Consider the following 24,657-nt stretch of genomic DNA (forward strand, 5'->3'; position numbering starts at 1 on the left):
GATCCCTTTTATGTTTGTAAAATAGTGATTGTTTTTACTTAGCTCTCACACAGGGTAAAGAGCGTGAGGAATGAGGTGAGACTGGGAATTCCCTGCTGAATAATTCAGCCAGTGTCAGGACCACACAGATGAACAATGCTGGGCATCATCTGTAAACATGACTGGAGAAGCTGAAACATTGGGTGAGGGTGTCATGGGGAGGAAGCCTTCCAAAACAGCACTGGAGAAAAAACTGACCATTGTGGGGAGCAGAACATCTTTCAAAGTCCGTGACAGTGCCGCAGTTGAGGAGAATGAAGAGCCTAAAAATAGGTGGCAGATAGTATTAAGAAAATAGGTCATAAAAGAATTTATGAGCAACTTACAGAGTGTCCTACAAATAGTAATAAGCAAATAGATATTAAAACTATAAAGAAAAGCAAGAGAATAACAAGCACACCATTTGGCTAGTGAAGGCAAGGTGATGACCTAAGTAAGAAGCCCAATGGATCAAAAAGTTTATTGTTATAAATCTGCCTCTTAAGCTATTTGGAAACACAAATATGTACTTTACTGTTATTCTTTAAAATGTGCATATACATTATGGATACGCTTTTGTATGTCTGCTATATTTTGAAATGAAACATTTAAGAAAACAAAAAGGGGTTGTGTTTAAATACAAAGGAACTTAACTAAAGATTTACTGGTATAACAATGCCAAGGACACTCAAGGATTTCAAAATAGTAATCACAGCAACTTACACATCTTGACTTCTACTGAACCAAGTACTGTGCAAGCACTTTTAAATGTAATCAATGTGTAATGCCCAGGCTGGTGTGGTATGCTATTGTCATCCCCATTTATACAGTGGGGGAAACTGAGGCAGAATAAAATCAGGGCCCCAGTGCAGGCACTTTGGCTTCAAGGCCCATGCTCTTTCTATACCATCCACATGGTAATAAAGAGACTAAAGAAAATTTTGCATTCGTTCTTACATAGAATAGAAGCCAAAGAAGAAACAGAATTACTGGCAATTTTGGAACTATTGACCAAAACCTGTCATATAACTGGCAAACTGCTAAAAACCTGACCAACCACCAATTCTACTTCTTCCCATAAGAAACTCAATGAGTTAAGACTTGTAAGTCAGTTCCATGTGAGACCAGCCAGTGAACTCCATTAAAGGGGAGGATCACTGAAGGCAAAATGTAAGGGCAATTCTTTGGAGGGAAGGAATTATGACTTCTATGGGGCAAATATGTAACGAACTCAAGTGCCACATTTTTTTAGAGAAGATACAAATGTGTTAATAGAGAAAAGTCATTGAAATAATTTATTTAAATTATCCAAAGGTCTTTAAATAGTATGTACCAAGGTTACTAAAACAAAATTTGAACTTTGATGTCATTAAAAGTGGAGGTAAGAAAAAAAGTCATTGTTTAATGTAGTAGATAATGAACATATAGAAAAAAATAAAGAATAAACAGATATATTTCTGGATGAAGATATATAATCATTTAAATCCTCTAGGACTAGGATTGGCTTCAGATCTGGTTAGTTAACATTTATACTATTCAAGTGTTTCACAAACTTTGCTGTAACGTAAGAATTTCCTAGGGAGCTTGTTAAAAAATGTAAATTCCTGGATGGCACCCCAGAGACTCGGACTCAGTAGACCAGGAGCTGGCCCAGTAATTGCTAATTTTAACAAGAGTTCTGGGTGACTGTGCTGCAGGTGGTTCCTGACCACTCCGAAAACACTCCATCCCCAAAACGATGTGATTCTAAAAGACAGCATGGCAGAATAACATGTTTGCAAATAACTCCAACTCTGATGAAGAACAGTGTACTCAGGTGGTCAGGACAAATCACAGGAAAATCTTCAACAACTAAGTGGACAGGAAAGAGAAACATTAGTCTTAATGCAAACAAGTGTAAGATAATGCCATTAGTGGAAAGCAATGTGGACTCAAATTAGCACTGTACTTAGGGCATAGGAAAGCAGAGCTACTTCATTTGGGGGATTATTCCAAAATGTATGTTAACCCCGGACATATTCCTAGTGGATAAAACCCCACGTTAATGTGTGCATCATTACTGAGGAACATCCCACCCCAAACTCAGTGGCTGAGAACAACAGCCATTTATTCTTGCTCTGTATCCAGGCCTGCCAGCTCCATGTTGAAGGTTGGGTTCAGATCTGTTCAAAGAGTTAATCCTCCTTCAACCACATGTTCTTTTCATGGAGATAGCAGGAGTTTGGAAGGGCAATCCCTGCTGAGCAAGTGCCTTTTAAGCCTTGACTTGTATCATGTCTACTATGTACCATTGGCCTAAGCAAGTCATTTGACCAACCAAGATGGAGGGGGGCGCGGAGAGGGGAGAGAATGTTCCATTCACAGTGGGAGGAGAAGGGAAGGGAATATTTTCTGAACAATAATTCAAAGTAGTACAATAGAGATATTTTCCTTTAGTTTATGTCAGGGGGAAAAGCTATTAATGAGATCCCCATGGGTACAAGGTCAAGTTGAGAAGGTAGACTTACCCAAATAAAGATAGGCTGGGAGAATTGTGACAATGGAGACATAGGCAAGGTACTTTGGGAGAACATAAAAGAGAATGATTAATGATTTGGGGGGCCATCTGGGAAGGTTGAATTAAGTAGGGTTCATAGGGTACATGGGATGGGATCTTTCACCATCATGAAGAGAAAGTCAGTCTGACCCAAGCTGGGATTTATGTGCACATGTGCTTCAGGGTTATATTTCTATATATTAATGCCTAGTCCTAGTGCACATAAAATCCACAGCATATATTCCCCTTAGTTTATTTTTCTAAGGAGCTATTGACAGAGTGACTTGGAAAAACTACATTCTTGGAACTAAAGCAAACAATGAAATAAAAAGCTCTGTAGTTCAGGATCTATGCATGCAATCATTACATAAAACATTTTCTAAATGTTTAAAAAAAGCTAAATAATACAGAATCATTTGATAATCAGCCTAATTATTTTAGGATTAAAAGTTATTCATTGTTATAAACAAACTGCGACAGTTTATCACAATCACTGCAAATAAGTGGGGTTCAGTATTCTGTTCTGATTCATGCCATTGTGCCTGTAAATGAGTGGCTCAATTATAGGAACAGTTTGCTAATGAGCTCCCAAACAAGGACACCAATTATGATTAGTCATTTATTTAGAGTGAAAGATGATCAGCTCTACAGATTTTTCCCTTTGAGAAAATAAATATTCATTTGGACAGTCTTCTTGAAACCTATATGTCTCTCTCCAAATAATTTAGTAATCAGTAGAAATAAAAACTGGAATGCTATTTGTCTTTGTGGTTCTTGCTAGGAAAAGACTGAAGATTTTTTTTTTAATCTTCACTGAAGGATAGTTTTCCATTGATTTTTAGAGAGAGTGGAAGAGAGAGAGACAGACAGAGAGAAACATCCATGTGATAGAAACACATCAACTGGTTGCCTCTTGCACATGCCCCGACCAGGTCGGGAGGAGCCTGCAACCAAGTTGCAGTATGGAATCTGGGACGCTTCAGTCCGCAGGCCGATGCCCTCCCTATCCACTGAGCCAAACCGGCTGGGGGCAAGACTGAAAATTTTAATGAGAGATACTCTATAAAAGAAGAACTTATTAATTTCTAACAGAATTTCAATGCCAGAGGAATGGAGGGCTTTTAATAGTTCTCTCCTACATGGCCCATGCCAGCACACCAGTTGAGTCACCATTTGAGACTTCTGAGAGATGTTAATAGACATGCTTATGTGGTACATTTACATAGTAGAATATTACTCAGCCATAAAAATGAAGGAAATCTTACCCTTTGTGATGGCATGGATGGACCTGGCGAGTATTATGCTAAGTGGAGTAAGCTAGTCAGAGAAAGGCAGGTACTACCATATGATTTCACTTCTATGTGGAATCTAATGAACAAATTAAAGTAACAAACAATATAGAAACAGACTCACAAAGAGAACAGAATGACAGTTTCAGAGGGAAGGGGGTTGAGGAGCTAGGTGAAACAGATGAAGTGATTAAGGGGAAAAAAAGAAACACAAACCCATAGACATTGAAAACAGTATGGTAATTACCAGTGGGGTTGGGGGAGATAGGGGAAGATAGAAGAGGGCAAAGGGGATCTAAGTGGTGGTGGAAGGAAACTTGATTTGGGGTGATAAACACAGTACAGATTCCATATACAGGTGATGTATTATGGAATTGTATACCTGAAACTTCTATAATTTTATTAACCAGTGTCACCCAATATATTTTTTAAAAGACATGCTTATATATAATTTGTTCCCCCAAAAAATCAGAAGTTTCATGTTTCTGGGTTAAAGATGGGATCTCTTAAGATGCCATGCTTTCTATAATGTTTGGTCATCATTAAGTTAAGAAGGGACTAGTTGCCAAAAGGTATTTTTTAAACTGATTGTTTGAAACTTAAAACATAACTTCTCAAAGAAACAATGCTTTGAATAGTGGTTTAGTTTCAGAATAGTCCATAAGAATCAACTTATCTCAAACTATAACCAAGCTGATAATAATATATTTCAACTGTATCAATCCTTTTAAAACATGTTCTCATTTTGTTCATTTTTGAGGCATCATATCTATGTATAATAAAAGTCTTAAGCGACCCTTACAGCAGAATGACCAGAATGACCAGTCACTATGATGCACACTGACCACCAGGGGGCAGATGCTCAATGCAAGAGCTGTCCCCTGGTGGTCAGTGCGCCCACAGGGGGAGCTCCACTCAGCCTCTCCTGCCTCCGCGGCAGCGCTAAGGAGCAGTGAGCTGAGAGGTAAGGAGCAGTGAGCAGGCAGACATCCCCTGAAGGGTCTCGGACTGCAAGAAGGTGTAGGCCGGCCTGAGGGACCCTCCCTACCCCCCGCCCAGTGCACGAATTTTGTGTACTGGGCCTCTAGTATATATAATAAAAGTCACCAATTTTAAATAGACAGTTCAACAAATTTTGATCATTTTAACATCTATGTAACCTCATTATTGGTATCTCTTGTCTTTTCCCATGTGAGTTGAGATTTTCCTGGTTCTCAGTAACTTTGGATTGCATCTTGGACATTTTGAATATCACCCAAGGAAACTGGTTCTTGTTTAAATCTTATGGAGAGTGTTGATACTTTTGTTTTAGCAGGCACTCAGCCTAGTGGGATTCAGGCTTTCAGTTCTGATGTGCCTTCTGTGGATTTTAGTTTCAATGTCAGTTTTATTTTCAGCTCATTTGCATGCCATTCAGAATAGTTCTGGTTGCATGCCATTCAGTGTCCTGCCTGGGACCAGCCTATCCCAGAGTTCAGATCTATGGTTTGCTGTTTAGAGTTATATCCAAGCACGTTTAGCTCAGTGGTGAGCCCAGGAACTTATTTAAAAAAAACTATATACAGTTCATTTTCCAATCATTTCCCTCTGTGATGCCCCTAGAATCTTCTGGTTCCTTGGGGTCCTCTTTTTAGACATTCGGCCAGAAATCAGGGACTTTCTGTCACCCTGTCACACACTTCCTAAAACTCTTCTCAGGGGTTTTCCCCACACTCTTAGGGCTCATATCTGTTCTAAGAAGTAATCCTCCTTCAACCACGTGTCCTTTTCATGGTGATAGCAGGAGTTTAGAAGGGACTTTGTGTGCATGTGTCTCATTGTTACGTTCACATAGCTCATGCCGATTGGGCATTCCTCTAATCAGAGAGGAAAGTTCTCCATCATAGACCTAGCCCCTTGCTGGCTCCCATTGCTGCCATTGCCAACAATGCTATCACCACCCAGGGATATTTTGAGGGACTGAGAAGTGAGAAAATGGAGAAATGAAAAGACACTCCCTGAGGGTCAGGAGAATCCCTCCTTTGCAGCCATGTTTGCAAGCTTCTTCCTGGTACTCTCTCCCTCTCAGCACACAGTGCCTGCTTGTGGGTTTCAAACTTAGTAGAGAACAGACCCAGAGATACCAGAAGAAGAAGAAAATGATTCATCTAGTACTTTAGATTCTGACCTTCTTTGCCAATCAGCCTGCTGTTTAATTTTTTCATCTATGCATTCTGTGTAGGTATTTTTAGTTACATTCAGTGTGAGAAACAGGTTAAAGTAGGTTACTCCATCTCAAATGCAACTAGAAGTAAACTTGTCAATCTATTAAATTTTAGTCTAATGAATATGAAGTGTTACCTTATTGTGCCTTTAATCTGCACTCCCTTTTAGCCATTGATGTTGATCATCTTCTGTTATTGTTAATCCTCATCGGAGGCTATTTTTTTCCATTGATTTTCTAGAGACAGTAGAAGGGATGTGGGTGGGAGAAAGAAAGAGAGAGAGAGAGAATAGAGAAGAGAGACACATCAATTGGGTGCTCGAGGCCAATGCTCTAACCACAGCATACCGGCCAGAGCGATGTTGATCATCTTTTCATGTGTTCTTTGCTACCTATATTCCTTCTTTGGCAAATTGTTTTTCAAAATCTTTGCCCATTTTTTTAAAGAAAATAAATTTTCTCTTGCAGTATAGTTTCATATTTGCAAAAAGAGTTTCAGATAGTACTGACAGTTCCTTTTTCCCTATACCCTTCTACACTCAGTTTCCCCTATTCCTATTATATTTGTACTAAAGGTCTGGTGCACGGATTCATGCACATTGAAAGAAAATTAATTAGAAGGTGGCTGGTGGGGTGGGACTGGGCGAGATGGGCTGGACACGCCCTAGAGCCAACCTCCCGCAGTCCCTCCCCAGCCAGTCGCACCTGGGGTGGCACTGGGGCTCAAAGGGCATTTGTGGAGTCTGTGGGGTCCCACCAGCAGGTGGGGTCCCGCGGCCTGGCCTGCGGGGATCAGTCCAAAACCACCAGTCCAACATCCCCCAAGGAGTTCCAGAGTGTGAGAGGGCACTCTGCAAAGTTGCTGTCGCTCAGCAGCTCCTGCATTGAGTGTCCGCCCCCTGGTGGTCAGTGTGCATCATACCTACTGGTTGGCTGGTCTGCTGGTCAGCCATTCAGCCGGTCACTTAGATTTTTTATATATAGACTAGAGGCCCGGTGCACAAAATTCGTGCATGGGGGGGGCAGTCCCTCAGCCCAGCCTGCACCCTCTCCATTCCAGGACTGCTGGCTCCCAACCACTCGCCTGCCTTCCTGCCTGATTGCCCCTAACCGCTTTTGCCTGCCAGCCTGATCACCCCCTAACCATTCCCCTGCCAGCCTGATCAACGCCTAACTGCCCCCTGCCGGCCCAATTGCCCCCAACTGCCCTCCCCTGCAGGCCTGGTTGCCCCCAACTGCCCTCCCCTGCTGGCCTGATCGCCCACAACTGCCCTCTCCTGCTGGCCATCTTGTGGTGGCCATCTTGTGTCCACATGGGGACGGCCATCTTTGACCACCTGGGGGCGGCCATCTTGTGTGTTGGAGTGATGGTCAATTTGCATATTACCTCTTTATTATATAGAAATAGTACATTCACTACAACTAATGAACCAATAGGGATACATTATTATGAACTAAAGTCAATATTTTATTCAGATTTACTTAGTTGTTACCTACTGCCCTTTTTCTATTCTAGGATCCCATCTAGGATGTCACACATTGAGTTGTCATATCTCCCTAATCTTCTCTACAGTGTGACAGTTTCTCAGACTTTTTTTTATGACCTCGACAATGTTGTGGAATACTGGCCCAGCATTTGAAGAAAACCCTTCAATTTGGGTTTGTCTGATCTTTTTCTCATGATTAGACTGAGCTCTGGGTTTGTGGGAGAAAGACCACAGAGGTCAAGTGCTAGTTGCATCACATCATATCAAGGATATAAGCTATCAACGTGACTTATCACTGTTGGTGTTGACCTTGGTCATTTAGTTGGAGTAGTGTTTGCCAGGTTTCTTCCCTATAAAGTTAGACCCTTTTTCTCTTCATGCTATAGTTTTTGGAAAGAAGTCACTATGTGCAGCCAGCATTTAAGGGGGATGGGGGGTTGCTTCATTTCCTTGAGGGAAGATTAGCTACATAAATTCCTTTAATTCTTGTCCACAGGGGATTTATCTATTCTCCATTTATTTGTTCAATCATTTGTTTATATCAGCATGGAGTCATGGATATTTATTTTATACTTTGAGTTATAATCCAATACATCTTAATTGTGTTGTTTGAGCTTTGCCATTAGGAACTCTTTCAGTTAGTCCCTGAGTCCCTTTCACATCACCCCATCACTGTGTTTTTGCACATGTTATATTGAGTTGTTTGTCCCCTTCTTACTGAGTTGTAGGAGTTCTTTATTCTGGCCCTAGCCAGTTAGGCTCAGTGGATAGAGCATCAGCCTGCGAACTGAAAGGTCCCAGGTTCGATTCCGGTCAAGGGCACATACCTGGGTTGTGGGCTCGATCCTCAGTAGGGGGCGTGCAGGAGGCAGCTGATGAATGATTCCTTCTCATCATTGATGTTTCTATTTCTCTCTCCCTCTCTGAAATCAATAAACGTGTGTGTGTGTGTGTGTGTGTGTGTGTGTGTGTGTGTGTTTTATTTTTTTAAAAGAGTTATTTATTCTGGTTGCAAGTCTTTCTTAAAATACATGTTTTGCAAATATTTTCTCCTAGAGACTGTGGATTACCTCCTCCCCCTCCTCTTCCTGCGCTTCCTCTTCCTCCTCTCTTCTTCTTTTGGATAACAACTTTATTGAGATAAACATACACCATACAATTCACTCATTAAAAATGTACAGTTCAATAATTTTTCATATATTCATAGTTATACCACCATCACAACAGCCACTTTTTGAACATTTCTACCATCCTAAAAACAAACCTTGCACCCTTTATTTCTTAAGTCTTTTACAATGTCTTTTGAAGATGGAAAGATTTTAATTTTAAGAAAGTCACATTTATTTTTCATCTTAAAATTTGTGCTCTTTGTCTTAAGAAAAATTTGCCTAACCCCAGGTCATTAAGATTTTTACCTGTGTTCTCTTCTAGAAATTTTATATTTTAGCACTTATATTTAAGTCTCAGATCCATTTTGAGACAATTTATCTGGTATGAGGCAAGATTCATTTCTTTGCATATGGATATCTAGTTGTTCTGACACCAGTTTTGAAAAGATTATCTTTTCCTCATTGAATTAACTTTTAGTAAATTACCTGCCTCAAAAATAAATTGGCCATTTATAGCCAAGTCTATTTCTTAACCTTCATTAAAATGTTTGTTACTATTGTAAAATGCCCGGAAACATACAACCTACCAAGACTATGTGAAGCTATTGAGTTCTATGAAACTAGTTTTTTAATTCATTTGAAACCCCAAGGATTTTCATCACAGATTTGTAATTCTCTAGGACTTTATAAAATTTTTATTTTTTACCAAACATTGAAATTGACTTATGAGATGAGTTATGAACTCTACCACAACCTATGGGCTTCATGTTGCTTTTCCATCTCACGGTTGAAATATTTATCACAAACACTTTGCTGACTTGATGGACACACATCTCTATAAAGCCAGTCAGCTGGTGTGGTTGGTGCACGTGGCCTGCCTGGCACAGGTGCTGGGAAGTGTCCTCTAGCATAAACTCTGCTTCTCTGATTGAGATAAAGTCACTTCTTGGGTGGTGGGGGTTTGGGCATACCATCTGTGACGACAGTGTAAATGACGTCTTTGTAAATGTCATTTTAAAAGTTAGGTTGATCTTTTTCTTTTAACTCCTTCCTCAGAAACCACACTGGCAGTATTAATCCACACAATTGCTTCCCTTTGTCCCTGGTTTTCCCAACTCTGTGACTGCCATTCTGTCTTCTGCCTCTGGAAGAATTTTCCTCTGGACTGTTCCTCTGTTCTTTTCTTTTTCTTTTCTAAGATTTCCACTCACTTTACTGTTAAGTTAAATTTTGGGGTGTGAGGTTGGTTGATAAGCTTAGATAGGTTTCAATTGTACATTTCTAAGGTGCATGATCTGTATGTTGCACTGTGTGTCCACCACCCAAGGTACCTCTGTGCAGAATTTAATTTAAGGCACTTCTCCCAGAGTGCCTTCTTGATGCGATGAGGGAGGTCTCTACCCTTAACACATATTGCTCATTCTTCATCTTAAAAAGCCAACTCAGGTTTGTGCCCACAAACATCTGAACACTGATGTGTTGCGGGTAAAACAAGCCAAGAGCACAGATGTGGCCCACAGAGTTGGGCCTGGACTGGCCTTGCCATGTGCTAGCTGTGTGACCTTGAGGAAGTTCCTCCTTAGCAAAATGTGGATAATAATGTTATTGACTTTGTAAAGCTGTGACGACCGAATGATACAATGAATGCAAAGCACGTAGCACAGTGCCTAGAAAAGTATGATGGACAATGAAGCTGTTATTACTGAGAATGGGAGGTCACTAGACCTAAAGCAGGATGTGTTCAAGAAGTTATATATAGTCACCCACGTGCCCCTACTTCTGGAACACTTAGACTTGAATTTTCCCCACTGTGTTATCTCCTGCTTCAGAAAGGGGGAAATGAATATTATGAATCTAGCTATAATTCAAGGAGCTGTAAATACCAAGGAAATTAACAGAAAAAAAGGTACTCAAATGAGAAAAAGAAACATGTTTTAAAAACCGTTGGGATGAAGTAGAAAATGCAAGCAGGGCGAATTTTTTTTTTAAACCTGCTGGAGGGCCATATGGTTGATGAATGTGTTGATGCTGGCTTTAAGATTCTTGAGTATTTTAAACTTGACATGTTATTTTTTTAATGATTTCAAACATCATTTCTTTCAGAGCCTTTTCCCAATGTTGCCGTAATACTGGACAGATGGCTCAGCAGCATTTACATTTGCATTTTGCAATACTGCCATGTTATTTGCAAAATTTCTTATAAAAAAACCTGTGGTTCTTTCCCTACCTTTTCAGTATGGCTGCGATGGAACTGTAAATAGGTTTTTCCCAGAGTCGTGAGGATGTGATGGAAATTGGGACCACATATTGCTACAGCTTTTCAATTTTATTTTGTTATATTTTGAGGTTTTGCACCAGCTGTTTTTAATCACTCTCTCATCTTAAACAGGCCCCTTTCATCCAAGGGACAGTAAGCTCCCATTGTACCTTGCATTGTGGGTAAAGTGAGGTGATACTAGTGCTGAAGGCAGTCTTAATGACTGTACCAGCCCCTTCACGTCACCGTGCTTACTTTCCGGTCTTCACTCGTCACTCTCTGAAACGGGCCTGCTTATTTGTTGTCCGGCTCCACCATAAAATGTAATGAGCTCCGTGGGAGCTGGGGCCTATCTGTCTTGTTTCCCGTCCCCAGTGTTGGCACAGTGTCCGTGCCCAGTGACCAGCTGTGAGTGAAGGAATGAGCACGTGAAGTGACTAATAAGTGACCTTCTAGATACTGGGGTTCTTTCACAAGCAGAATCTGAGTTCCCTGAACATGGTTGCGTTCTCTAATCTTTTTGTTCATTTTACTCAGCTATGTTTTCAAGAGGTTTTCTGAGGAGCGTTTTCTTTATAGGCTTCACTTTCTTGTTTTTTTTATGTGTGTTTTTTAAATGAAATAAAAAGGCTCATGCTTATAAATAGACAGTCCCTTCAGAGGTTTTCTTCCCTTCGGGGGCACAGTGGGTTAGTGCCAACAGACAGGCATTTTCTTGCTTGACAGATTGAAGAGACACGGGGAGCAGGAGAGGTTGTATTGATCAGAGCGGGCTCGGTCTTTCCTTTGAAAGGCCTGGGATGGAAAAGAGGCCCACCACCACTCTATTAAGATGATTTGATTTTCTCTTTTTAAATGAGGACCAGTAGGATGCCTGCTTGGCTCGGAGTTGGCACGCAGCGGCCACGCTGTGATGACTGGCTCCTGGCTCACATTGATCTGGCTTTGTCCTGGGTCGTTGCTGGTCCCAGCCTGTGACCTACATTAAGTGTCTCCGTGACTTCAAGCTGGAAACCAGTCTAAGATTCGCTCAGGCTTAGCTTTGCACATAGAACAAATGGAGGGAAATTTAATATTGACGTTTCTGCTCCGTGATATTAGAAAAGGACCCTGTGCTCTGATTATTGGGAAGTGTTGGCAGGTTATTTGTTGGCAGAGTAACAGCTTCTGTCTGGCAGCTCAGAGGTACAGCCAGAGGTGAAGGAACACATTTACTGCCACAATCATGCGCCTAGAAAGCATTGAGGCTTCCCAGAGCGGGTCTTTATAGATGTTACTGTTCCTGTGAAAAGGGGCAGGAGCTTCATCTCTCCTGAATGAACACTTTGATTTTCCTAAAGCCAGAATTACAAAAGGACTGGAACGGGAGGGTCTTTGTACTGTGGGTTTGCGTTTCCCACCCCTGAGCCCGGATTCGCACTGGCAAGCCCACGCGCAGCCTCGCCCTGCTCAGCGATGGAGTGCTGCAGGGGGCAAGCTCCAGCCGAAAGCGGAATGAAAATCATTTGTAATTTCCTGGCCCTCACAACACACACAATATTTCTGTGAAACATTTATGCAGGTAGGATGTGAGGAATCAGGGAGACAACGTGAAAGTTACCAGCTGGAGTTAAATCATCGTCAGCATGGTGGGATTCATTAAATCCAGGGAAAGTATGGAATTTCATGGACGCCTGGCTTGCCCGCGCCCTCACCTTGGGAAATCACGTCTCAGCAGGAAGCTTCAGCTGTGATGTAGTATTTTCTAGGACAGGGCTCTGCACTGTGAGGTTAAGTGTATAATAAATGCTGCCTCCCTGCAGTATCTTCCTCAGTGATGAGTTTAACCCTTTGTTTGCTGCAACCTGTAGCCATGTAACCTTCCTCTCTCTGAAAATGAATATCAATTATTATTATAAACAGTTCTCATTATGTTTCCATGGATGGCATATTTTATAGCTTGCTAATTATAAGCACACAGAACTGAAGTGCTTGAAGTTAAATAATGTAAACAGGTTGTAAGATTTTCATATTGGATACTTTTATTGCTTAATTATTAATTAAAATTTCTCAAATCTCTACTCAATTAGTCTATTTAATTTACTGGATACTGTAATAGGTCTTATTCCATACCTGTAGATTGGTACTTTTAGAATATTCTTTTTATTCTTTTTAAGGTTGTTGTTTTTTTCATAAATAACTCATATAGACTATACTAAACCAGAACATACAGAAATTTACCATTCAACATTTTATTAGTCAACAATTGGTTGGAAAGGACAAGAATTATAGATTTAAAGTGAGAAAGAGTCTCACACTTGGACGTGAGGTAATAACTAATTCTACTCAAATAGTCATTTCCCTTCTGTTTGGACATGTAGTCAGTATACCCATTCTCCGTGTGGATGGTTTTAATTCTGAGAAAGAGCTTTCAGGAAGCGAAGATGATGCCTGTACTTTCCCCCACTGGTCTACACGCCCATGTCTGGAAGGAATGACCCAGGATGAGCTAAAACCCTTTTCTGCATCAGTGCCCTTTAAACGTGTGATGCCATCTAGGCGGCCTTTCTGCCTCTTCACCTGCCCTGGACACGTTATCTCGCTCTCTTCAGCGGCTCCTCCAATGGCAGACCCTCCTTTAATCGTGCCGTCTTTTTCTGGAATCAAGGAGCTTTAATTCAGCCACAAAGGTAAACATTAAACACATCATTGTTGCTAAGAATGATAATATTCTCATAGTGGAAGGAAAAACCATTATAGCTTTATAGATAGGGAAGGAGGTAGGGGAGGGAGCTAACCTAGCCCAGGTCTTATCTCTGAGATAACTTGCTCATCAGATGAAGAGATTACTAACAATACCCCATCACACATTCCCAGACTCCTGGTCTGTTTTTCTCCATAACATTTCATCTTCCATTGTACTGTAATGTGTTTATTACTTCACTGTCTCCTTTCATTTGAATCTGAATTCCACGAGGGCAGGACTTGTTGCATGTTATATTCAGTTATGAATCCCTAGTATGGAACGTGCTGGACACACTCACTTACTGAGGTGTGGCCAGTCCATTAGCTCCATCTGCCATATTAACAGCCAATACAGTTTCCACTTCACCCACTGGGCGTCTTACAAGATCTTGACAGAGGCCTTGCAGAAAATGCAGATGTGTTACATTTTAAACCAGGGGAATGGTAGAGATCACAGCCCTGGTCTTTGTGAACTCATGCTGACTTCTAGTAATCATTGCTTTCTTTCCTAAGTACTAAAGTACTTTCTGTGTAATTCTAAAATAAAATAATTGTTCATATTTAGTGATCAGCTGTCATGTGGAAGGCACCCTACCAAATGCCTTATATGCATTTATGTGTCCCCTTATTGAGTCCTCCCGTTTACGGGGTGCGGTTATTATTCCTATTTTACAAGTGAGAAGGATGAGGTCCGGAGGAGTTAGGTCACTTCCCTGGGGGACATGTGTGACAAATGGCAGGGCTGGGTCTGTGGAAGCCCAAGCTTCTCTGCTGTGACTGTGGGGCCCTGGGAGCAAACTCAAGTCTGTAGTTTGGGGACCCTCCCATAGGAAGAGCTAGCGCATTTGCTTTTTTGAAGGGGCTGTGGTTTCCCCAAGGTGGTGGGCCTGTGACCACAGCAGCAAGTTCCTTCGGTGCTGTTAGTGACTTTTTCCTGGAGCTGCCATGGGAAGTGGTTAAAGCTCTCTCTTAGTATTGCCACCTAACTGGGGCGCGCATTCCTTCCTAATTTGTTCTGCTCTTTATAACTCAGAAGGTGGTTCTGAGTGTGAAGGCAGAAGTACACTAGAAGTTGAATCATGCTCTTTTCTGTCGTCGTAATACACCATCTACCTAGGCAGTGGCCAGCCTTTATTCTTCCATTTACACCAGCTAACAGGTTTGGTAGGTCCACTCCCTGGTTGCATGTCTCACTAATTAATGCCTAGCATTTATTCCATCAGGATTGCTACGGTTCTGGGTGTCCTGGTTCTTTAGCCTATAGGAAGGAGCCTCTACAACTCACCTCCTTCCCCAGTGCTGGAGATTGAGTCCATAATCAAACATTGCCTCTTAGTCCGTTGGCTTCATGTGGGAGAGGAGGGTTGATAGATGACTGAGTGATTCTTTTCTTGCTTTTTCTCTAGGCCTTTAAACCATAGTGTTAGATAGAAAATAGCCTTGGCTAATTTTTATTCATACTTCCTGACTTAACTTGACTGCTCTTGTTGCTATTTATCACAAAATGATCATTTTTCATTAAATTATTCCAACATAATCTTGGGTGTGTTTTAATTAGATTTCCAGTCTTCTTTTCTTTTTGTAAAAAATAAACACAGTTAAGGTTGTCTCCATTCAGAAGAGATTCCTGGTGCAGAAATTTGCCTTATGATCAGTTCTGTACTGTAATATCTACTGAAAAAAAGCTGAAGAAGCCAAAGGTTGTGAAACCAGAAAGTGGCCCAAACAAATGGATTTCTTTCCAGCTGTTCCCTGTAGGTGGAGGATCCCCCACCCGGTGTTAGATCTTCTTGAAAAGGGAATGCCTGCGTCCTGTCCAAATGAGATCTCGCCATAATAACCTCAGCATAGTTCAAACGTTGCATTTATTTCATACCAAACTTTTGTAAAACCTTTGTTTTTCTCCCTCCGATTGCAACCCAAGGGATTTATGACAGTAGTGAGGGTATGAAGATAAGAGCGAGTGTGTTCCCCTGGGACCCAGAGGCTTTGGATTGGGATGGAAGTCAGTCTGCCCTCTTTCTGGTAGGGGCCTAGGAGCAGGCGCGTCTCCTCTGCCAGAATTGCCTCCAAGGACCACGATAAAGGATGACTTTACCTGGTGATGTTTTACACAGCAGTTCTCCCAGGGGCCTCTGAGGCCTGCCTTGATAGAGGAAAGGGCGCATGTGTGGACAAATATCCAAATTCAGCCCCAGGTACCCCAAGTTCCACAAGCCGCTGAGCTCACTGGGCCTTACACTGGGGGGACAGTTTGAAGGAACTGAGCATTTTCTAGGAGTAGCTATTGCCATGGTGACAGCTCTTCTCCAACAGCCTGCAAATATTTTCCAAGAGTCATAGTGAGTCAAGAATGAAAATGCTCTAAATATACACAAAGTTTTTAAAAAGTGAAAAAGAAGAAAGCATTTAAGTGTGGCATTGTAGATAGATTTATTTAAAAATATAAAACATGGAATGTTTAAAATTTTTCATCAGCCAGTAAAAATATGTACCAGTTCTCACTCCTGTTTTCCATATTCCCCACTCCCACCTCTCAGGTAAGCCTTCTCCCCTGCTCCCCAGCTCATTGCAGTTGTCTTTCTTTATCCAGCATTTATTTACAGCCCTTCTCCTCAGAGAACATACAGACAACCAGTCCATGTCAGGCACACCCGGAATGAATGCTCTTCTGGAGGTCAGACAGACCCGAGAGCTCTTTGGAAAGGTGCTATGATGATGGAGAAAAAAAGAGTCATAATAACATCACATTTTAAGGGTTATTTGTGAATCTGTCCTTCATTTCTTTTGGCAAAATGCTGAAGTAAAATCAATAGCATGTGCCAAATAGAATATTGTCAAATCCATAGCACCACTTTTGGCATTTATAATAGTGGTTTCAGTTCCTGGCTGAAGAGGATTGATTACCTGCCTTCCCGTGGGACACAAATTAGAGCAGTCCTTAGTATCTGTAATTGGCTAATTTCTCCAGCCACACTGGGCTAGACTCTCCATCGCACAAGCTTTTATGTTCAGAAATTCATGATGATAAAAGAAAACTGTGTTGCCGCCTCTAAATGATAATCAAATGTGTTTTTCCTGAACACTTTACTCCATCATTTAACAAAAGAAAAAAAAGGACTATATTATAGCAAGCCTTCTGCTACCTAAAACATATTATTTATTAGGTTGCATAGACTGGGCACAGGCTGGGATTCAGGAAAATGTCGAAAAGGAATGGCCTGTTTTAGAAGTCTCACCAGAGTCTGCCTGTCACGTGAGGATTCGGTAACGTCCACATCGTCACTCCTGCCTGAGCCTGCATGGTCTTCCTCCTGCTGAAAGCAGTGACCGCACCGTCTTAGTTGACAGGACACAGGGGTTGTGAAGTACCCTTGTCAGTGTCAGACTGCAAGTGGGAAGCGTGTGTTCCTTATCCTGTTCTGTGGTTTCTCCCAGCGCTGACAGGACAGAGTGGAAGAGGCCCCAGGACACAGTGCTCGGGCTCTTGATTAAGGAGGAAGCACTCGATATCAATTAGCGATCAGGATGTAAGGCCACTGTATCTGTTCTGATCTCTTTATGTCATCAGTGGCTTTTGACAAGGTCATCACACTGACAGACCACTTACCTTTCAGTGCACCATTAACCACAGCCTCTGATTGAGATCACTGATTTTCATTATGAAAATAATCACATAATTGAAAGACCTTGTCCTATGGCTAAGAATCTGAGAGCAAATTGATTATTAACTCTTTAGCAATATTGCCTGCTACTAGAAGGCGAATACTTGTTCTCTGATTTACAGATACCAACGTGCTCCTGGTTTCTGTACTCATCAGAATAAGCTTAACTTACTGAAGTAAAGAAATGTTGATGTTCTGAGAATTTGTCTTTGGGTAACTCTAGTGATGATTCATTTTGTTTGTGGGTAGAGCAGACCTCCCTTTGTAATGTAGATGACCAGCCATATTACTTCTTAAATAGGCTTTTTTCTTTTTCTGTTAGTATATTGACCACTGATTTATTTATCCATTCAACAAACACCATGGAGTGCCTGCTATGTGGTAACAAGTACTCTGCCAGGAGCTGGTCATAAACACATAAATGAGAACTGTATCAACCATAAAATCCACTAATATAAGTAAATGTACTCATCAACATTTTTCTGATTTTGTTCTTTGAGTTCAGTATAGTGTTTGTTAATATAAAAAAGTCATACGTAAAAAGTTAACGTGAAGGGGAGGGTGGAGAAACTACTTAGGGGGCCAGAGGTTTTGTTTGGAGTGACAGAAACGTTTTGGGACAAGATAGAAGCGATTGTGATTCCCAGCGTTGAATGCATAAATGCCACTGAGTTGTGTGCACTTTTCAATGCTTGATTTTCTGTTACATGGTTTTCATCTCATCTTATTTTAAGTTAATGCAGTTTGTGGTTTGTTTTTCTTGAGATATTATTATATGTTAGAGTTGGGAAGTATTTGAGAAGTCGGTCCCTTTCAGAGATTTATTTATTTATTTATTTATTTATTTATTTATTGTATTCTTCAGTAGAATTTTGTAGATTTCTTAAAGCTTTTCAACATTTCTTGTTAAGTTTATTCCTCAATTATTTTTCTTGATATTACAGGTGGGATTTTTTTCATATTTTTAAATTGTTTATTGCTGCTACACAGAAGAGCTATTTGAGCTTTGATTATTTGGTTTCCACATTTTAAACTCCCCTTTAAATAAGAGTAACAGTGGAGTCTTTTGGATTTTTCCAGTTATGTGATCAAAAATTTGTAAGCTGAGATGATCACAGGTTTATTCCCTCTATGATGCACAACCTTCCAAGGGCATTAATATTAAACCATTTTTCCAGTCCTGGGACAAAATCCACTAAATTCCTAGTAATTTTTATAATATTTTATTGAATTATATTTATAATATTCTATTTAGGATTTTATATTTAACTTCATAAGGGATATTGATTTATTTTCTTTACGTTAGGTTTTTATATTAATTTATAAGTCGCATAGCTTTCTAGTACTTTCTACTCTGGAAGAGAAAGAATATGGGAATTAGTTCTTCCTTAAAAGTTTGAAATACTTCATTCTAAAACTATCTGGCTTAACACCTTATTAGAAGATAAGTTTTCATTAATTTAGTCTGCATTCTCAAGTTTGTAGGTCTAATCTCATTTTTCTTTATTTCTTATGTCAGATGTTTTTCAAAAAGTTGCCAACTTCATAAAAACTTTTACTTACTAGTATTATATTCTATTTTAATATTAAATATTAAGATTCTCTTATAATTACATTTTCCACATATTTTATTATCCCCTTATATCAAATTATGTTTATTTGGGCTTTCTTTTTATTGAACAGATTTTTAAGTCCCTTTCTATTATTTTTGGTAGTGTATTGTATTTTGGTATTTAAGATAGTGTATTTTGGTTTTATAAATTCTGATATTTTGTTTTATAAATGTTTCTTTGGTTTTCCCTATTTATTTTATTCCTTTTGTATGTTCCTTTTCATTTAAAATTTTTAATATATTACTTAGTACATAAATTTCCTTTTAAAAATAATTAAAGCTTTTAGTATATGAATTTGCCTCAAAGAATAGCTTTGGGGGCATCCCATAATTTTCTTTTGCAGCATTTTAATTTTATTTTTCTGTAAATACAAAGAATTATTTATAAGTGTGTGATACCCATTTTATTTCAAGAATTCTAGGAGATTTTATGCCTGCACAATGTTTAATTCATCACTTATTATTTTGATAACTTGTGGTTAAGGAATCTGGGCTATAAAACAGCTACTTTTTGGAATTTTTTGAAGCTGTTTTGTAGCTGTGTGTATGACCACTTCAGTAAGTACCATTCAGTAACTATCTCAGGCATGCTTGAGAAGTCAGGGTTTCCTCTTAGCATTCCAAGTTCGTTTTATCTATTAATTTAGCCTCATTTAATTTTATTTTTTGAATTATCTTCCTATGTAGCTTTTGGAGGAGTGTCCTTTGACTATTAGGAAAAATGGTGGATTAATATATATTTAATATCCATAATATTTCTATTTCCCTTCCTTTTCCCTAGCATTCCTATTAATGCCCTGTTTTTACTCATTCTGTATTGTGCTCTCTAATTCTTTCTTTCCATGACTTGTCTTTTAGTTAATATTGTCTGCTGTCATTTTCTTTGCATTTTTATTATATGCCTTTATACATCTTTTATGATTTTGTTTGCTTATTTTTTCTCTCATTGTATAAATGTCTAGAGATATGGTAACAGTAGGATCATGGAGGAAGAGATGGATGTGAATGGCGGGCAAAGCAGATTCTGGAGATAAGGAGGAGACTGATGAGGGATGAAGCTGGGCCTGAGGCTTGGGTGACAGGGAACAGAGTGTAGCCCTCGGAAGGGGAGGTGTTAGGTTGAGTGTAAGACAGGCTGAATTTGGAAGAGAACTGGCTGACTGCCTTCTCGTCCACAGGTAACCCTAGCTTCAGGTGAGGCTGGGGGCACAGTCAGTGACTGGTCGGCCTTCATACAGAATTACGATGATCCCGAATTTGAGTTCAGACCTTCACCCACTGTTTTGGTGGCATTGATGGCACACTTAATTTCTTTGTATCTGAGGTGTTCTGTAAATCGAGAGTAGTAAGATTGATTTTAAAATACTTCTGGAGAAGTATTTAAGAGTGTGCATGTGATAAACAATTTCTAAACGCTTGAGGGCCTTTTGAGACCTTGCAGACAAAGGCGCTGTGACTGTAAAGTAGTTTATTTTAGAATGAAAGTTCTGCATTAAATGTGTCCGATGAAGAGTTAAGCTATTTTTTAAAATAGGCTTCATCGCCTCTGCAGTGAAATGCCATTCCCCACTGATTTGACCAAGTATTTTCTCCTTAAGCCTTGCTTGCTCCTTCCAGGGCTCTGTGCGTGGCCTGGTAATGAGGGGCTTCTGCTCGCACTGACAGAATGCTCTGGCTGCTTCCTGAGCTGTACAGTAAGTCTTAGTGGTCAGTAGGTTCTGTGACTTTAAGAGGAGCTGATGTATACTGAAATTTTACCGTAGACTAATTGATGTAAACAAGAGTTAAGTTCCTATGGCACCTCATCGATATTGTAACAAATTGACGGATGAAACCACATTATTAGAGGACCTGCTGTACTCAGCTCCTCGCATTTCCCTGGCAGGGCGTGTGGTGTGCCTTCTTAAGTGGTAGGATTTGGGGAAAGCAGTTCCGTGAAAAAGGAACGTGACAAACAAGGCTGTGGAGGAGAATCAGCTGGGGTTGCTCGCTTTTAATTGAAGTTTACTTGGAGATTCAATGAGGTGAGACTGTTATGACAGATTTCAAAACGTAATGATAGCAAAATGGAGTGGGTTCATCAAAGTCGGAGTAAATAAGAACAACAGCTCAGCGACTCAGCATGAAGCAACAGCTACAAACCCTCAAAAAATCCAGAGTAATTAACATTTGCATTGTGCAGCCCTCCTTCTCAGCGGGTACCTTTCCAAGGAAAGCAGTAACTTTACTGTGAAAAAATAAACTCAGATTTGGAGATGTAAATTACATGCATGCTTTAATTTTGTTTATAAACACTGAAAGTTTTAAAATGTAATTATAATCCAAGTACACAACTGCAACTGAAACCAGATTTGAGAAAGATCTCAAGTAGGTGAAAGGCCCTCTGGTCTCCCCTCACCCCTACACACTGCCAACACAGCCCTCCCCACCTCCCCGCTTTTGTGTATTTGGGAGAGAAGAGGCGGAATTCTGTCCTCCAGTTTCAGAGCACACAAGTCCTGTCTCTCCTTTGTTAATGTCAGAGAAGGTATAGTAGTTTTAACCCTTTCTCTCCACTTCCTCTCCTATCACTTCCTGCTTTGGTCTATGCACGTGATGTCAGAAGTTAGTGAGGGAGAGACAGTGACCAAGTGTTGGAGAATTTGCAGCGTTGAAAGGAAGGAGGAAATTTACCCCAGTACTATCCACGTTCTTTTCTTTTCATACTTCAAACATGACAGTGACCTCAAGTTGAGGCAGTTCTAAGGGTTGAACTGGTGTTGAAGAAATGTATGTGGATTCTGCCTTGACTGCCCCTTGCCACCAGAATGATTTTGAACAAAGTCCTCCACTTCTCTGGGCCACGGTTCTCCATCTGCTAGAGTCATTGAGTGGTCTAAAATGAGTTCTGGATTTCCTTTTAATTCAAACTTTCTTTAATACCATGCCTCATGCATTCACTCCATTCTAGACAGGTTCCTAGAGATTCAAACCCAAATGTACTACCCTTCTTAGGTTCCACCTGTTGTAACACCAGGTGTCTCAGGAGTCAGAACTGTTTCAGAGAAGGCCCAAGAGTTTCCCCTGCTGAGGACTTTCCACACTGTAACTTAAGGCCAGGATTGCCTGAGGCTGTTCTTAGAAGTCCTTGGGTCTGGTCTCACTTCCTCAACTTTGCAAGGGGCCCTCCTAGTACAGAAGACCTGATGTCATTCTAGACCGTCAGAGCTCACGGTTGGAGCTCCCTGAGATGACCCAATGTAGTAATTCTACATACTCTATCTCTGGGGCATGTACCCTGCATTTCCCTCCATGTATTCCCTGTTCCGAGTAGGGTCATGGAAATTAATAGGATTATAGGGAAAGCTACTTATAAGAGCACCCTGTCATGTATATAAATCTACTTTCAGGAGAAGCTTAGCTTTAAGGGATCAAACCCAAAGTTTAATTTGATGATTCTTTTCAGTGTACTGTGTATCTGGGTGACTCCACCAGGAGACCATGAAGTCAAGTTTTCCTTGATTAATTGTTTTAGGGTGGAAAATATACACTGAGAATTTAGCATTTGCTCTACCCGTATGTTACATGGTAGGAAAGGGTTGAGACTTGGAAGTAGAGTAAGAGAAATGGTTGTGGGTTTGAAGAAACATTTTTTTAATTGAGACCTTCATTCCCACCACTAAATTCCAAAGATCATTTCAAAGGGCCATCAAGCCTGTGCCTGAGTAAGAATTGACCAGCAGCATTTGTGATGGGTTCTTCAGACTGCCTTGGAAAGGAAGCAGGTTTGGGGCAGGTTCCAAAAAGACTCTCTGAGCCAATTTGATCCGAGTGTCAGAATAGTGACATTTCCAGAGAAGTCCTGGAATAAGTCTGGGGGGTGGAGTGGGGACTCATTAGATGTATGTCACCAAACTGTAACTTTTAAAAGAACAGAAGAAAGGGTGAGTGTAGGAGAGGGTAATGAAATATTATTGCTAATTCTGTCATGATATTTAACACAGTTTTTCTTGATTTATAAAGATAGACATGTATGTTGTGTTCATGCACCATAAGCAACAGTGGCTGTGCCTTACACATTTTGTTATTGATATTTTAATAAGGAGTCTAGAATGGAATAATCTATACAAGGATAATGTTTCTTTACCTAAAAGTTCTCAAACTATTAGATTAATGACTTAAATATAAAAACTAAAACTGTAAAACTCTTCAGATAAAATGGGTAAATCTGCATAACCTTGGATTTAGCCATAGTTTCTTAGATATGACACCAAGAATAAAACAATAAAGAAAAAAACAGGTAAATTGGACTTCATCAAAGTTAAAAATATAGTACATCCATGAACACTATGAAGAGAGTACAGTCACAGAATGGAAGGAAATATATACAAATAATATAGCTGATAAAAGGTCTAATATCCAGAATATAACAAGAACTCTTACAACAAAACAATAAAAAGATAAACAATCAAATTAAAAAATTGGAAAAGGACATTTTTCCAAAGAAGATGCAAATGGCCAACATGTACCTGAAGAGATGCTCAACATCATTAATCAATGTGATACCATTTCATGCCCACTAGGATAGCTACTACCAACACAAAACTGGAAAATAACAGGTGTTGATGAGGATGTGGAGAAATCAGAACCTTTGGTGGGAATGTGAAATGGGACAGCCATTGGGGAAGGCAGTTTGACAGTTCCTCAAAAAGCTTAGCATAGAACTGCCATATGGCCCACCAATTCAACTTCTAGTTATATACCCAAACAAAAACGTGTACACAACAGTTCATAGAAGTGCTATCACAATAGCCAAAGTGGAAACAACAAAATGTCCACCAGCTGATGAATGGATAAACAAAATGTGGTACATCCATACAGTGGAGTATGATTCAGCCACAAAAAGGAGTGAAGTACTGATACGTGGTACAACGTGGATGAACCTTGAAAGCATAATCCTAAGTAACAATGGCTAGACACAAAGTCCACATATTTTATTGATTGCATTTATATGAAATGTCCAGAATTTATAAATTCATAGTGACAGGAAGTAAATTAGTGGTTACCTGAGGCTGGGGAGAGGAAGGAATGGGGAGTTCCTGCGTACTGGGCATGGGTCTCCATTCAGGGTGAGGAGAGCTAGGATGTCATGCTGATTGTGGTCAATATCATTGAGTTAAAAGGCCAAGAGAACTCTCTCCCTGACACCACAGTACCCCTCCTACTGGCTGTGTGGAGTGCTGCTTTCCTGTCCCCACACAGCCACCTCCTGCATTCCAGGCCGTTTCACCAGTAGTCACCATACAGCATCTCTGGAACTTCAAATGCTCCGCAGAGTCAGCTGTGACCTGAAGCTACCATTCCCAGAGCCCTTAACATCTCCCCGGCACAGGGCAGTGTGGGTTCTGGAGCAAGTGGCTCTGGAATATGACACCCAGAATGCCGTGCGAACATTGAGAGGATGTTACTCCTCTGGTCTTTGGGTTTCGGCCCATCAAACTAGTAAATCTAGCCTTTGAGGACAGTGGAACTGCCACACCTTTTACTTGCGCCGCAGCAACCTTGTATTTGGCAGGGCCATTGTATGTATTTGGAGTGAACTGGATCCGCTTTGCAGTAGAGGCTGTGTTCCTACGTTTGGATGAGCCCAAGGCAAAGAGAGCTCATCCCTGCAGGTTGTGCACTGTTACTCCGAGGAGCCTGCCCGCTTGGTGTCCGTGGCTGAGGGCCCAGCCTGACCTCCCCGCGTGCGGTGCTCCGGGCGGAGCTGTCCAGCGC

The 24,657-nt window shown here is 40.5% G+C and overlaps 1 protein-coding gene across 4 annotated transcripts in view; it reads left to right on the forward strand.

Moving 5' to 3' along the window:
* Positions 1 to 24,657, forward strand: part of AFF3 (ALF transcription elongation factor 3) — a 514,559-nt gene that overhangs the window by 231,790 nt on the left and 258,112 nt on the right. The window lies entirely within an intron of this gene.

The sequence above is a fragment of the Cnephaeus nilssonii genome (genome assembly GCF_951640355.1).
Source record: "Cnephaeus nilssonii genome assembly, chromosome: 15".
Classification (NCBI taxonomy): domain Eukaryota; kingdom Metazoa; phylum Chordata; class Mammalia; order Chiroptera; family Vespertilionidae; genus Cnephaeus; species Cnephaeus nilssonii.